The sequence below is a fragment of the Oncorhynchus mykiss genome, chromosome 18 (genome assembly GCF_013265735.2).
Source record: "Oncorhynchus mykiss isolate Arlee chromosome 18, USDA_OmykA_1.1, whole genome shotgun sequence".
NCBI classification, from domain to species: Eukaryota; Metazoa; Chordata; class Actinopteri; order Salmoniformes; family Salmonidae; genus Oncorhynchus; species Oncorhynchus mykiss.
This window is the reverse complement of record NC_048582.1, coordinates 63,935,644-63,950,832: the sequence shown is the minus strand read 5'-3', so window position 1 is coordinate 63,950,832 and position 15,189 is coordinate 63,935,644. Positions and strand designations below refer to the sequence as shown.

The 15,189-nt window shown below is 41.4% G+C and overlaps 1 long non-coding RNA gene across 1 annotated transcript in view; it reads left to right on the top strand.

Moving 5' to 3' along the window:
* LOC118941202 overlaps nucleotides 1-13,548 on the top strand; it is a 36,189-nt gene extending 22,641 nt beyond the window's left edge. Inside the window, exons 3-5 of the long non-coding RNA XR_005037532.1 lie at nucleotides 12,151-12,225; nucleotides 12,391-12,473; nucleotides 12,649-13,548. This is a non-coding gene — a long non-coding RNA (uncharacterized LOC118941202). The remainder of the gene's footprint in view (nucleotides 1-12,150; nucleotides 12,226-12,390; nucleotides 12,474-12,648) is intronic.
* The last annotated feature ends 1,641 nt before the right edge of the window (nucleotides 13,549-15,189 follow it).

The window sequence follows — 15,189 nt, the reverse complement described above, 5'->3', positions numbered from 1 at the left end:
ATTGTTGCCAAAAAGTTCAATTTTGGTTTCATCTGACCAGAGCACCTTCTTCCACATGTTTGGTGTGTTTCCCAGGTGGCTTGTGGCAAACTTTAAACAACACTTTTTATGGATATCTTTAAGAAATGACTTTCTTCTTAACACTCTTCCATAAAGGCCAGATTTGTGCAATATACGACTGATTGTTGTCCTATGGACAGAGTCTCCCACCTCAGCTGTAGATCTCTGCAGTTCATCCAGAGTGATCATGGGCCTCTTGGCTGCATCTCTGATCAGTCTTCTCCTTGTATGAGCTGAAAGTTTAGAGGGACGGCCAGGTCTTGGTAGATTTGCAGTGGTCTGATACTCCTTCCATTTCAATATTATCGCTTGCACAGTGCTCCTTGGGATGTTTAAAGCTTGGGAAATCTTTTGTATCCAAATCTGGCTTTAAACTTCTTCACAACAGTATCTCGGACCTGCCTGGTGTGTTCCTTGTCCTTCATGAGGCTCTCTGCGCTTTTAACGGACCTCTGAGACTATCACAGTGCAGGTGCATTTATACGGAGACTTGATTACACACAGGTGGATTGTATTTATCATCATTAGTCATTTAGGTCAACATTGGATCATTCAGAGATCCTCACTGAACTTCTGGAGAGAGTTTGCTGCACTGAAAGTAAAGGGGCTGAATAATTTTGCACGCCCAATTTTTCAGTTTTTGATTTGTTAAAAAAGTTTGAAATATCCAATAAATGTCGTTCCACTTCATGATTGTGTCCCACTTGTTGTTGATTCTTCACAAAAAAATACAGTTTAATATCTTTATGTTTGAAGCCTGAAATGTGGCAAAAGGTCGCAAAGTTCAAGGGGGCCGAATACTTTCGCAAGGCACTGTATAATCACAATTCCAGTGGGTCAGAAGTTTACATACACTAAGTTGACTGTGCCTTTAAAAGGCTTGGAAAATTCCAGAAAAAAATGTCATGGCTTTAGAAGCTTCTGATAGGCTAATTGACATCATTTGAGTTAATTGGAGATGTACCTGTGGATGCATTTCAATGCCTAACTTTAAACTCAGTGCTTCGGTGCTTGACATCATAGGAAAATCAAAAGAAATCAGCCAAGACCTCAGAAAAAAATGGTAGACGTCCACAAGTCTGGTTCACCCGTGGGAGCAATCAATCAATAGTACGCAAGTACAAACACCATGGGACCACGCAGCCGTCATACCGCTCAAGAAGGAGACTCTTATGTCTTCTAGAAATGAACGTACTTTGGTGTGAAAAGTGCAAATCAATCCCAGAACAGCAAAGGACCTTGTGAAGATGCTGGAGGAAACGGGTAGAAAAGTATCTCCATTTGAAGTCGGAAGTTTACATACACCTTGGCCAAATACATTTTAACACAGTTTCACAATTCCTGACATTTAATCCCAGTAAAAATTCCCTGTTGTAGGTCAGTTAGGATCACCATTTTATTTTAAGAATGTGAAATATCAATACTCAATTAATATTTGGCGTTCCACAAGCTTCCCACAATAAGTTGGGTGAATTTTGGCCCATTTCTCCTGACATAGCTGGTGTAACGGAGTCAGGTTTGTAGGCCTCCTTGTTGGCACATGCTTTTTCAAAAGCCGCTCAGCAAGGAAGAAGCCACTGCTCCAAAACCGCCATTATAAAGCCAACTACGGTTTGCAACTGCACATGGGGACAAAGATCGTACTTTTTGATTTGATGAAACAAAAATATATCTGTTTGGCCATGATGACCATCGTTATGTTTGGAGGACAAAGGGGGAGGCTTGCAAGCCAAATTACACCATCCCAACCGTGAAGCATGGGGTGGCAGCATCATGTTGTGGGGGTGCTTTGCTGCAGGAGAGACTGGTGCACTTCACAAAATAGATGGCATCATGAGATGTGAAAATGATGCGGATAAATTGAAGCAACATCTCAAGACATCAGTCAGGAAGTTAAAGCTTGGTAGCAAATGGGTCTTCCAAATGGACAATGACCCCAAGCATACATCCAAAGTTGTAGCAAAATGGCTAAAGGACAACAAAGTCAGGGTATTTGAGTGGCCATCACAAAGCCCTGACCTCAATCCTATAGAAAATGTGTGGGTAGAACTGAAAAAGTGAGTGTGAGCTAGGAGGCCTACAAACCTGATTCAGTTACACCAGCTCTGTCCGGAGGAATTGACCAAAATTCACCCAACTTATTGTGGGAAGCTTGTGGAAGGCTACCCAAAATGTTTCACCCAAGTTAAACAATTTAACCTGTTTGGGGTAGGGGGCAGCATTTTCACATTTGGATAAATAGCGTGCCCAAACTGAACTGCCTCCTACTCTGTCCCAGATCTTTAATATATGCATATTATTAGTAGTATTGGATAGAAAACACTCTGAAGTTTCTAAAACTGTTTGAATCATGTCTGTGAGTAAAACATAACTTATTTAGCAAGCGAAACCCAAAGGACATTATTTTTTTAAGTCACTTTCTTTTCAACATGTTTTCATGGGGAATCCAGAATTCGAATCGACTTTCCTGCAGTTCCTACCGCTTCCACCTGATGTCACCAGTTTGTAGAAATTGGTTGAGGTTTTTCCTTTGTGTAATGAAGAAGTACCATAGCTCAGAACGAGAGTCACTTCATGTGCACCTTTTGATAGAAGCTCGTAACCAGACATGTAGCGTCAGTTTGTTATGCTCCTGTATTGAACACAGATCATCCCGTCTTCAATTTGATCGATTATATAAGTTTAGAAATACCTACAGTTGTATTACAAAAGTAGTTTGAAATGTTTTGGCAAAGTTTACAGGTAACTTTTGAGATATTTTGTAGCGATGTTGCATAAGTTGGAAGCGATGTTTTTCTGGATCAAAAGCGCCAAATAAATGGACATTTTGGATATATATCGACGGAATTAATCGAACAAAAGGACCATTTGTGATGTTTATGGGACATATAGGAGTGCCAAAAAAAGAAGCTCATCAAAGGTAAGGCATGATTTATATTTTATTTCTGCGTTTTGTGTCGCGCCTGCAGTGTTGAAATATGCTACTCTCATTGTTTACTGTTGTGCTATCATCAGATAATGATGATTTCGCCGAAAAGCCTTTTTTAAATCTGACATGTTGGCTGGATTCACAACGAGTGTGGCTTTAATTTGCTATCTAGCATGTGTAATTTAATGAAAGTTAGATTTTATAGAAATGTATTTGAATTTGGCGAAATGCATTTTCTCTGGCTATTGGCCATGTGGGACGCAAGCGTCCCGCCTACCCCAGAGAGGCAATGCTACCAAATACTAATTGAGTGTATGTAAACTTCGGACACACTGGGAATGTGATAAAATAAACAAAAGCTGAAATAAATCATTCTCTACTATTATTCTGACATTTCACATTCTTAAAATAAAGTGGTGATCCTAACTGACCTTCAACAGGGAATTTGTACTGTAAGTGATGCAAGCAGTAGAATCAGATTGGAGAAAACAGATAAAAATACACCTTATGGAAAAAAGGAGACTGAACAGACACACACAAAGGTACAGGCAGATGTATATACGGACACATGGTGATATTGTTGTATGGTGTTATTAAACATTTTGTATTGTAGATATATAGTGGTGTAATAATGTTATATGATGTACTGTTTTATCTTTTGTTTTATATATAATGTAAGAGTTTTAATATGTTTGGACCCCAGGAATCAGCTACTCTTCCTGACACGATCAAATACCTGACACATTCACTACTCTTAAGTATTGCCTAATATGCTGGCATAATGCATAATTGCATAATTAATTGATTTAAAGTGGAAATTTGACAATATTACCGTTACATCAGCCCACTCGTCACTCCCGTTTAACTGCTCTGAATCACCTTGGCACAGTACAGTAGACATCAGGTCACATGGTGATAATGTTGCATACAATCTATGATTTTTATCAAACACACATCAAAAAACATAAATCCTAGATGCCTTCAATTGCCCAATGTATAGGCATGCACATTTTTTTTTACAATGTGATGTTGCACTCCAAAGGCATAACTTGAAATAACATGATGTAGGCCATTAAATAATCCACAAGAAAAGGGTTTATTTATTGGCTGGAACCCTTTTGGGTTTGGGTTCCAGGTAGAATCCTATCTTCTAATCCTTCTTGAATCATTCTATTCTATGTAGAACCCTATGTAGAAAGGGTTCTACATGGAACCAAAAAGGGTTCTTCAAAAGTTTATTCTATGGGGACAGCCAAATAACCCTTTAAGGATCTAGAAAGCACCTTTTTCTCGCACCTTTTTTCGCCTTATTCTGGAACTTCACAGTGGTCGCAGCGAGTTCGTTGCAATTGTGTTTCAATTTCCTGCAACATTCGCATGACGCTAGCGCATGCAAAAGTGGTACTTTCCGTTGAGAGCTTGATAGATTTACACTGACAGAACCGCACAAAATCTTAAAATCGATCAACATGACTGGCATTATATGTCTTGTACCAGGCCGTCACAATAATTGGATGAAGAGGAGGCAGTTTTTACAACAGCAATGTTTTGAACACCAACCTCTACGTCGATCTGAATGTCCCTGTGGAACTTCATACGACCTGCATCCACCTCCTAGAGACAGTCTTTGCTGTTCTGGCTCAAAGCGTTGAATCTAAAGAAACCACCACAATGTCCCTTTGTGTGCTCCTACCACTTCTTAGACAAGAATCCTACAGTGGAGCATCCTTACCCAGAAAAATGGCTGGCTACGATGCTCCACTCGTGAAGAAGCGTCAGATGTTGATCAGGCAGTCATCAATGACAGGTAAACCAAACTCTTGAGCAGTTTGTCTGTTTTCTCTTGTTCTTGTAGCTAAGCAGTCTCGTAATAGCACAATTTAATTCCTCTACAACTCAATAAAACAAACGTCATTTCAAATATACTTAATTATTGTGATTATTCAATATTATTAGGAGCGTCCATGCAGTATGGGGTTTTGTTATTAATTGTCCATTGACTTGTTTAACAAGCTATACTGATTTCCTAACAGATGACACAAAAGGCTCAAGTGTTCAACAAATTGAAAATGGGGATTGGCAAACACAGATTGAAGGAATGGATATGCCTCCAGAGATGGATGCCCAAACCCAATCGGAAGACCCATCTCTAAGTGATCACAACTATAGCTCAGGTGATCATGTAAAGCCCACTACCTGTGAGACAGGGACACAGTGCCCAGCAGCACCTCTCTACAAATCTTCTACCCCTCTACAAAGGCTTTCAGTTAGACCTGCCAGACCAACTCCTGATGACACTGACTAAGCTGTAGCTCAACTTGCTGCAGCAGTACCTAGCAGAAAGGTTTTGGGTTTTCCAGAGTATTGTCAGTTGAGTGATTAGTTATTTGATTGACACGATGGAAGAGAATCTGAGGGAGTACATTCCATTGTTGCCAAGGGAGACCATCTGTGCTACAATGCCACAATGTTTTAAGGACCACTACCCAGGAATAACCTGCATTATCGACTGCTCAGAAAATACTTTACAGAAGTGTAAGGGAGTGGGGGGGTGGGGTCATTCAGCCATTACTACACCCAGAACACTATCAAGTACCCGATGGTCATTGCACCTTGTGGTCTAGTGATGTTCATCTCCTCAGCATATGGAGGTAGATGTAGCGACAAATATATAACAACAGATTCTGGGTTCCTGGAGTACCTCTGTCCAGGTGTTGAGGTAATGGCTGATCGGGGATTCAAAATCCATGATCTGCTACATGAGAGGAAGGTCAAATGAACAATTCCAGGCTTCACAAAAAGAGGTTCACAGCTGTCAGAGGACACCACATGTACAAGGCAGATAGCTAACAGGAGGGTTCATGTGGAACGCGTAATTCAAAGGCTCAAACGGGCTAGAATCATCTCACAGACAGTGCCAATCAACCTCTCATCTAAAATGGATGAAATACTTTGAATCTGGGCTGCCCTGTGTAACCTGCGTGGTGATATCATTCATGAAGATGCTGAATAAACTGACCAGGAAAATGCCATTCACAGAATTCGCCAAATTTCCCCAAATTAATTAACGTTGTGTCAAAAGTTACATTAAATACATTTCAATTCATTATAACAACGACTTAATTATTTGTTTTACATACTCATTTATAAAAAACAAAGGCATGAAAATAATGTCCACAATACTGTGACTGTTGATGCATTAAATCAGGCTTTTTAATTGAAAAAACTGTGTGTTAATTGTAACTGCAAACAGGGAATACATGACTACATACTTCTACAGAGCTGGATGTATTCGTCACTCAGTGACAATCTGCCTGCCTGATGCTCTTCGATAATAAATGGCAGCATGTGTGTTGAGTAGAATGCCTTCAACCTCAGGACAGCCTCTGCACAGGACTGTGTATCATAGGGAACAGGGATGACAACTTGCTGGGACGCAGTCCTGTGTAAAACACACCAATTTGCACCTGCATGTTGTAGCCACGTGGCCCGTGCGGTTGCAGTTGGGCTGTACCCTCCACCACCTTCACATCACAGGCTTACCCATTGAAGACATCATCCAGAGAATTACAGCCCGTCCCCATGACAGGACACTTGATCTCCAACAGCTCCTTGGAGTTCAGCACTCCGTCAGGGCTTGCTGATAGCCATGGCTCTTCAACACTGACAACAGTGCCTCTGTGGTTCACAGAGTATCCACAGTCTTCCAGCCACTGGGAGGCCATCAGCTCATTATCTTTCCCGTAGTGTGTGCCTGCATTCCCTTGGAACCTGGGATACAGATACACTTATAGAGCAGACTCCCCACAGACAGATTCAGGTGTCTCGGGGCTCCTATTCAATTCCTCCTGTGAGTGGAATGCAGGAGTGGGAGGCAGGAGTGGACATTCTGGATGCTTTTCTGCATATTGGTGACTGGCCTTATGGTGTGTGACGTCAATGTCGTTTAACCACTGTGGCTCAAGGTTCCTTCCGAGTCCCTGCATTCCATTGTCGCTGCTCATCTGCGCAGGCTATGCCAGATAGCACACTGGACACTGCATTCTGCACCTTTTGATAGAATGTTTGTAACAAAAAAAAGGACATTCAAAGAAAATCTCATTAACAATTGTGTGACTGAGGACTATGTGATAAACTTCGTCATAAACTTAACTTGCTATTGTTCCCAATGAGATGAGACCACTTATTTCTTAGGTTTATCCCCCAGAAACACAAGGATATTTTACCAAACTTACTCACCCAGAAAAAAATAACACTAAAGACACTAATAACATTAAAGAAATACATACGATGCTGTCATGTATTTAAACATTGTCTCACCTGGACTCCATAAACCTACCTTGCTTCACCAACGTGAGATTTGACAGGATACTTACAGATTCCCCACATTAATAGAGCAGCTATGTTGATCCACAAACACATGTTAACATGTAATGAGTCACAACATTCTCAATTCAGCTTTCATCCAACAAAACGTTTGGTCTAACTGCTATGTTAAGCCTGACTATTTTATCATTCTGTGTCTAGATAAGGCAGCACTGCGCACTTTCATCTATAAAAAGGAATGAAGGTGGCGCAGTGGTTAAGGGCGCTGTACTGCAGCGCCAGCAGAGACTCTGGGTTCGCGCCCAGGTTCTGTCGTAACCAGCTGCGCCCGGTAGGTCCGTGGGGCGATGCACAATTGGCCTAGGGTCATCCGTGTTAGGGAGAGTTTGGCCGGTAGGGATATCCTCCTGTGGCGGGCCGGGTGCAGTGCACGCTAACCAAGGTTGCCAGGTGCACGGTGTTTCCTCCAACACATTGGTGCAGCTGGCTTCTGGGTTGCATGTGCGCTGTGTTAAGAAATAGTGTGACTTGGTTGGGTTGTGTATCGGAGGATGCATGACCTTCAACCTTTGTCTCTCTTGAGCCCGTACGGGAGTTGTAGCGATGAGACAAGATAGTAGCTACTAACAATTGGATACCACGAAAAAGGGGTAAAATTATTTAAAACATAAATAAGAAAATAGGCTATAAACATCACTTACAATACAAAGTAATGCGAAGATTGATCATAGACATAATCTGAGAACTCTGTCATAATGTTAGCCTATGGATTACAGTAACTGTCACCACAACACACATGGGCTAAAATAAGTAATGTGCTAATTACTTATGTTAAGTTTGACATAGAAATGCAAATGACTTTTCTTCTTAGCCTACCTTCCACAACATTGAGGCTGCATGACTTTCCAAGACCAGCGATGCAAACGCATCCAGCCGTCTCTACAGATCCATTGTTGTAAGAGCTGCTTGATTGGATGGGCTGAACGTCGGCCTTCAAAAATACCAATCTTTTTCCCTCCTCCTGGTGAAGCCATTTATGTGTGTTCCCAAATGTGAGCCATGTTTTGTTTTTGTTTATTTGTTAATTAAGATGTGTTAATGATGCACGTTTTTTAATGATTAGCTAGCCACTGCTCTGAGGTAATTCACCAGCGTTGACAGAAGTTGTAAAACGGAAACGGAAACACAATCGCGTTCGAATGGAACTGGGTCAAGTAGGCGGGGCTACATAAAGCCAATAGGACTATCTAAACGTTATTTTAATAACTCCAAAGCAATTACGTGTGGCACAGGTGTGGTGGGGTAATATTAATCATATATAGGGCTGTGGTGGTCTCTTCATTTTGTCAGCCGGTAATTGTCATGCAAAGGACTGCTGATCTCACAGTAATTAACATAAACATAAGCATCTCCAGGCTTCCACGCATACAAGCTGCTGATGCATGCCTTTGGAACATCTACACTTAAAAAATATGAAGTATACATCTATTTAATATAGCCTACACCATCATAATAATATCCATGATTTATTTAGTTGTGATAGGCCTATAAACATGGGAATGTCTTAGAAATCAAAACATAAGAGTTGCATGATGCCACTCTATATTGATGATTTGGCAAAAAAATTGCAAAAAAAGGCTCTGATCATTCTAGCAGAGAGAGTGCAACAATTGCTTTGCTGCTCTGCTTGTTAGATGGAATAAAAATGACAGAATTAAAAGTGAAATGAGAAAGGCTTCAATGACCAAAAGTCAACAGGTAGGCTGGTCTTTACGTTATAATTTGAATAGAGATGTTATTTGTAGGCTAACTGTAGGAAGGTGAGAAGTGCAGTGAAGTTATGGCTAGCTTCAATTAGCCTATTTAGCTTGCTTCAATTAGCCTATTTGGCTAGCTTCAATTAGCCTATTTAGCTAGCTTCAATTAGCCTATTTAGCTAGCTTCTGTCGGTTTGATGCAGTCAAGACTGGTACTATGTAACCAGATGGGATGATAAATAACTAGCAAGAAGTTAGTCTAGCGTGATATAACAGTGGTCAAGGTCTCTCCCTCCATGTCTGCTTAGGTGCTCCGAGCCTCCTGTGTCTCGTCACACATTTACACACCACATGGCCTCTGCTCCCTAAAAGCCAACAGCTGCTCGCTCTGTGCCCCTCCCTCTCTCTCTCTTTCAGTAATGGCTCCGGTTTATTAAAGTAGCGAAAACATTTGGCTTTCCTGTTTGTTCTCTCTCTTGGATAGGACCGGTTGTCCTTTTAGGTACTGTTGGAAGGGGTTTTAAAAACGTATTTATGTATATTGGGTCAGGGGCTTTCCTGTGTCCATTTGGGAATGGGAGCTCTAACTCCCATCACCATTTGTCTTCATCAGTCATATTATTTAAATTCAATCATGAAGTGTTTAGAGAGTGATTAGAGAGACAATAGAGCGCTGAGTACCAGGCTAATAGCAAGGGCCGTCAGCAAATTTGGTATTAATTTGCCCAGTTTTGGATGGGATTACTGGGACTAACGGTCACATTGAATTTGACTGAGGCCATGACTCATGACTGCCGGTGTGGCGGTAATACGGTCACCACAACAGCCCTAATCTATAGGATATTCTACCTCACATGCGAACAGTAATGGCCATGCAATTAGCCTATTAAAATTATTATCTCACTCCATAAAGATAATATCCAAGAGACTATAGTTGAGTTACAGGAATAGACAATCAAGAAATTCTAAATACAAGTGTATTTAATTACTTAGTCAAATGACTGAAATCACATACAAGGTATGAAGTTACAAAGCATTACAAGGCATTATTCTAGGCATTATCAGAAAGGGAGAGAGAGAGAAGTCATAGTCTAACAGGCCATGCCCCTTGGTGTGGAGAGAAAGAAAGACAGTATAAACACTTCTGGTCAAAAGTTATAGAACACCTACTCATTCAAGGATTTCTTTATTTTTACTATTTTATACATTGTAGAATAATAGTGAAGACATCAAAACTATGAAATAACACACATGGAATCAGGTAGGGTCCAAAAAAGTGTTAAACAAATCAAAATATGTTTTACATTTGAGATTCTTCAAATACCCATCCTTTGCCTTGATGACAGCTTTGCACACTCTTGGCATTCTCTCAACCAGCTTCATGAGGTAGTCACCTGGAATGCATTTCAATTAACAGGTGTGCCTTCTTAAAAGTTAAAAGTTAATTTGTGGAATTTGTTTCCTTCTTAATGGGTTTGAGTTAATCAGTTGTGTTGTGACAGGGTAGGGAGGTATTCAGAAGATAGCCCTATTTGGTAAAATACCAACTCCATATTAGGGTAAGAACAACTCAAATAAGCAAAGAGAAATGAAAGTCCATCATTACTTTAAGCCATGAAGGTCAGACAATCCAAAACATTTCAAGAACTTTGAAAGTTTCTTCAAGTGCAGTCGCAAAAACCATCAAGTGCTATGATGAAACTGGCTCTCATGAGGTCTGCCACAGGAATGGAAGACCCAGTGTTATCTCTGCTGCAGAGGATAAGTTCATTGGAGTTAGCAGCCTCTGAAATTGCAGCCCAAATAAATGCTTCACAGAGTTCAAGTAAAAGACACATCTCAACATCAACTGTTCAGAGGAGACTGTGTGAATCAGGCCTTCATGGTCAAATTGCTGCAAAGAAACCACTACTAAAGGACACCAATAATAAGAAGAGACTTGCTTGGGCCAAGAAACACGATCAATGGACATTAGACTGGTGGAGATTTGTCCTTTGGTCTGGAGTCCAAATTTGAGATTTTTTGTTCTAACCGCTGTGTCTTTGTGAAACACGGTGTGAGTGAACAGATTATCTCTGCATGTGTATTTTCCACCGTAAAGCATGGAGGAGGAGGTGTTATGGTGTGGGGGTGCTTTCCTGGTGACAGTGTCTGTGATTTATTTAGAATTCAAGGCACACTTAACCAGCATGGCTACCACAGCATTCTGCAGCAATACGCCATCCCATCTGGTTTGGGCTTAGTGGTACTATCATTTGTTTTTCCACACGACAATGACCCAACACACCTCCAGGCTGTGCAATGCATATTTTAACCAAGAAGGAGAGTGTTGGAGTGCTGAATCAGATGACTTGGCCTCCACAATCCCCCGACCTCAACCAAATTGAGACGGTTTGGGATGAGTCCGACCGCAGTGTGAAGGAAAAGCAGCCAACAAGTGCTCCGCATAAGTGGGAACTCCTTCAAGACTTTTGGAAAAGCATTCCAGGTGTAGCTGGTTGAGAGAATGCCAAGAGTGTCATCAAGGCAAAGGGTGGCTACTTTGAAGAATCTCAAATATAAAATATATTTTGGTTTGTTTAACACTTTCTTGGTTACTATATGATTCCTCATGTGTTATTTCATAATTTTGATGTCTTCACTATTATTCTACAATGTAAAAATAGTACAAATAAAGAAAAACCCTTGAATGAGTAGATGTTCTAAAATGTTTGACCGGTAGTGTATATATTAGCCCTGTCTGATCCAGCAACAGTGGGTTTGTGCCCATAGGCGACGTTGTTGCCGATGATGTCTGGTGAGGACCTGCCTTTACAACAGGCCTATTTAATTCATGTCTGACTACAACAGTGTACTAACTAGCAGCAACAAACTCAAACCAACCCAGGGCCATAGAAAAACATGTCACAGGTGTTTGTATAGTGTTAACGGTGTCACCGGTCTGAATCTAATCCAATCTGGAGCCAGTCAGTCTACATCTGTAAAGCAAAGAATTAGCTTCCAAACCAGAGTACATTATTTCTCGAGCTATGTTTATAATTCAGGAATGATGACAATCGTTCACCCTGTTTTTCATAGAAAAAGTGCACAGTTGGGTGCCAAACGGATCCCCTGGTCGTTAATGGATGGTGGGACCTACCAGAAGGAGCCAATGTGAGTATCACCTAGGACTTGTCCAGCGATGTGATTGCAATGGTTTAGCGACGTGCCAAAATCATTTAAGCCACTGTGCACCTGGTGTTTACACAGCAAGACCTCCGAATAAAATTGTGTCATGCGACGTATGTACCCTTGTGACACCTCCTCTGTTGTTGCCAGTCTCTCTCAACTCATACGAAAAGGACATGCCATAATGAGGCCTCTGATAGTGACCCGAGTTACTGATACATCAACAATGACAGGTAATGTGTGTTATGTGAAAATATGTTTTTAAAAATACCCAGCTTAATGAAGCAGAAGGCTAATTCCCCAGCCAAGCAGAGACATTTTGTTTGTGAAGTGCATTAGAAAAAATATTTTTCCTTTCTTTTGAACAAAAGGCAACTTTTGACTGTCTATTACATCACCCCGGAACAGGCCCTCCCAGTCTACACCACCTCATAAGATTGCCTGCTGCAGTTGTTCGAGAGACGGCCAGTTTACAGCCGAACACGCAGCATAGAGAAGACCAGCAAAGGGGCCCTCATCAGCATCATGCAGACATGCCCTTGCTGTGAGCATTCATATGAATAGAACAGTGAGCCACATGTTGGCAAGTATCCGGCCAGCAACCGTCACCTGTCAATGGCCACAGCTTTCACAGGCTCCTCATTTGTACAAATACAGAAGGTAACCCACTTCATTACTTCGATACATTTGTTAACCCAATTGTAAAACATCACTTCTGTAAACTGACTTTATTTGTTGCTTGTTTTGTACTTCTTAGATGCATATAATGTCCAGGGCATATACTGCCAGTATAATAAGCCCGTTAGAGCTGGCCTGAATGCTGTGTTCAGCGTTCCATTTAACTTCACATTGTATGATATCTGAAGTGAAATAGAGAGGTGAATGCAGTGATCAGGTTGGTTTCACCAGGCTACTCATACCCATTATTAATAATGGAATCAGTGCTCTGTGTGGGTGCGTGTGGGTGCGTGTGCCTGTGTGTGTTTGTGTGTGTGAATCTGCGCTGCTATGCCCATCACTGAGGCTCTGGCAAAGACCTCACCCCCAACCTCACATCTTGCCTGTTCACCAACAGTCGTCGATGCGGAGAACAAAAATTAGGTAGGTTTAGTTTGACTTGTGTCAGATATTATCTATCCTGAATGCCATTGTTAATAGAACAGTGACTATGTATGTCATGTATGTGCTCATAGAAACATGTGGAGTCAACACATGGAGACTTGCAAGATAATGTGATGAAGTCCAGACTGACAGATGGGCTTGATACTCATGCCTCTGAATGGAGAGAGACCTGGCACTCGGCATAAACATTTTATGAGACACAACTTTTACTTGTATTGTCTTTTTTTTAATGATTTGAATTGAATGGTATCAGTCGATATGGGGAGGGAGAAACACTGTGTATTCTGCACCAGGATCAGGGAACTTCTGTTGTATATGGGACAGCACACAGGAAGTTATGACCACTCTGACATGTTACCATTATAGCCCCATTACCACCACACAGGAAGTTATGACCACTCTGACATGTTACCATTATATTACCACCACACAGGAAGTTATGACCACTCTGACATGTTACCATTGTAGCCCCATTACCACCACACAGGAAGTTAGGACTACTCTGACATGTTACCATTGTAGCTCCATTACCACCACACAGGAAGTTAGGACTACTCTGACATGTTACCATTGTAGCCCCATTACCACCACACAGGAAGTTATGACCACTCTGACATGTTACCATTGTAGCTCCATTACCCCCACACAGGAAGTTATGACCACTCTGACATGTTTACCAAGGTAGCCCCATTACCACCACACAGGAAGTTATGACCACTCTGACATGTTACCATTATATTACCACCACACAGGAAGTTATGACCACTCTGACATGTTACCATTGTAGCTCCATTACCACCACACAGGAAGTTATGACCACTCTGACATGTTACCATTATATTACCACCACACAGGAAGTTATGACCACTCTGACATGTTACCATTGTAGCTCCATTACCACCACACAGGAAGTTATGACCACTCTGACATGTTTACCAAGGTAGCCCCATTACCACCAGACAAAATGCCCTTTAAAATTAGGTTTTAGATTTCTATATGTTCAACCCATAAATAATCTAGAGGTACATACAACAGTAGCCTCTTGCGCGTTTGACAAAGATTTCTCATGAGGCCTATTTAACATGATATGACTAAATACTTATAGCCCCTAGGCTAATTCATGTTTTTATTTCAATTTATTGAATTACCTACATTATATTATTTAAAGTTATCCCTTTGAAGTGTAATGTGACGTTGTTAAAAAATATGCCTAAATTGGGCACTCCTGTAAATTTTTGCAATTGAAGGCATTAGGGATTATATTAACTTTGATTGTGTTAATTATGGGCTACAGAGTGGCGCAGCGGCCTAAGGCACTTCATCTCAGTACTAGAGATGTCACTACAGTCCCTGGTTCGATTCTAGGCTGTATCAGAACTGGCAGTGATTGGGAGTCCCAAAGGGCGGTGTGCTGATGGCCCAGCGTTATTACGGTCCAGCGTTATTACGGTGCAGCGTTATTACGGTCCAGCGTTATTACAGTCCAGCGTTATTACGGTGCAGCGTTATTACGGTTAGGCGTTATTACGGTCCAGCGTTATTACGGTGCAGCGTTATTACGGTCCAGCGTTATTACGGTCCAGCGTTATTACGGTCCAGCGTTATTACGGTCCAGCGTTATTACGGTCCAGCGTTATTACAGTCCAGCGTTATTACAGTCCAGCGTTATTACGGTGCAGCGTTATTACAGTCCAGCATTATTACGGTCCAGCGTTATTACAGTCCAGCGTTATTACAGTCCAGCGTTATTACGGTCCAGCGTTATTACAGTCCAGCGTTATTACGGTCCAGCGTTATTACGGTCCAGCGTTATTACGGTCCAGCGTT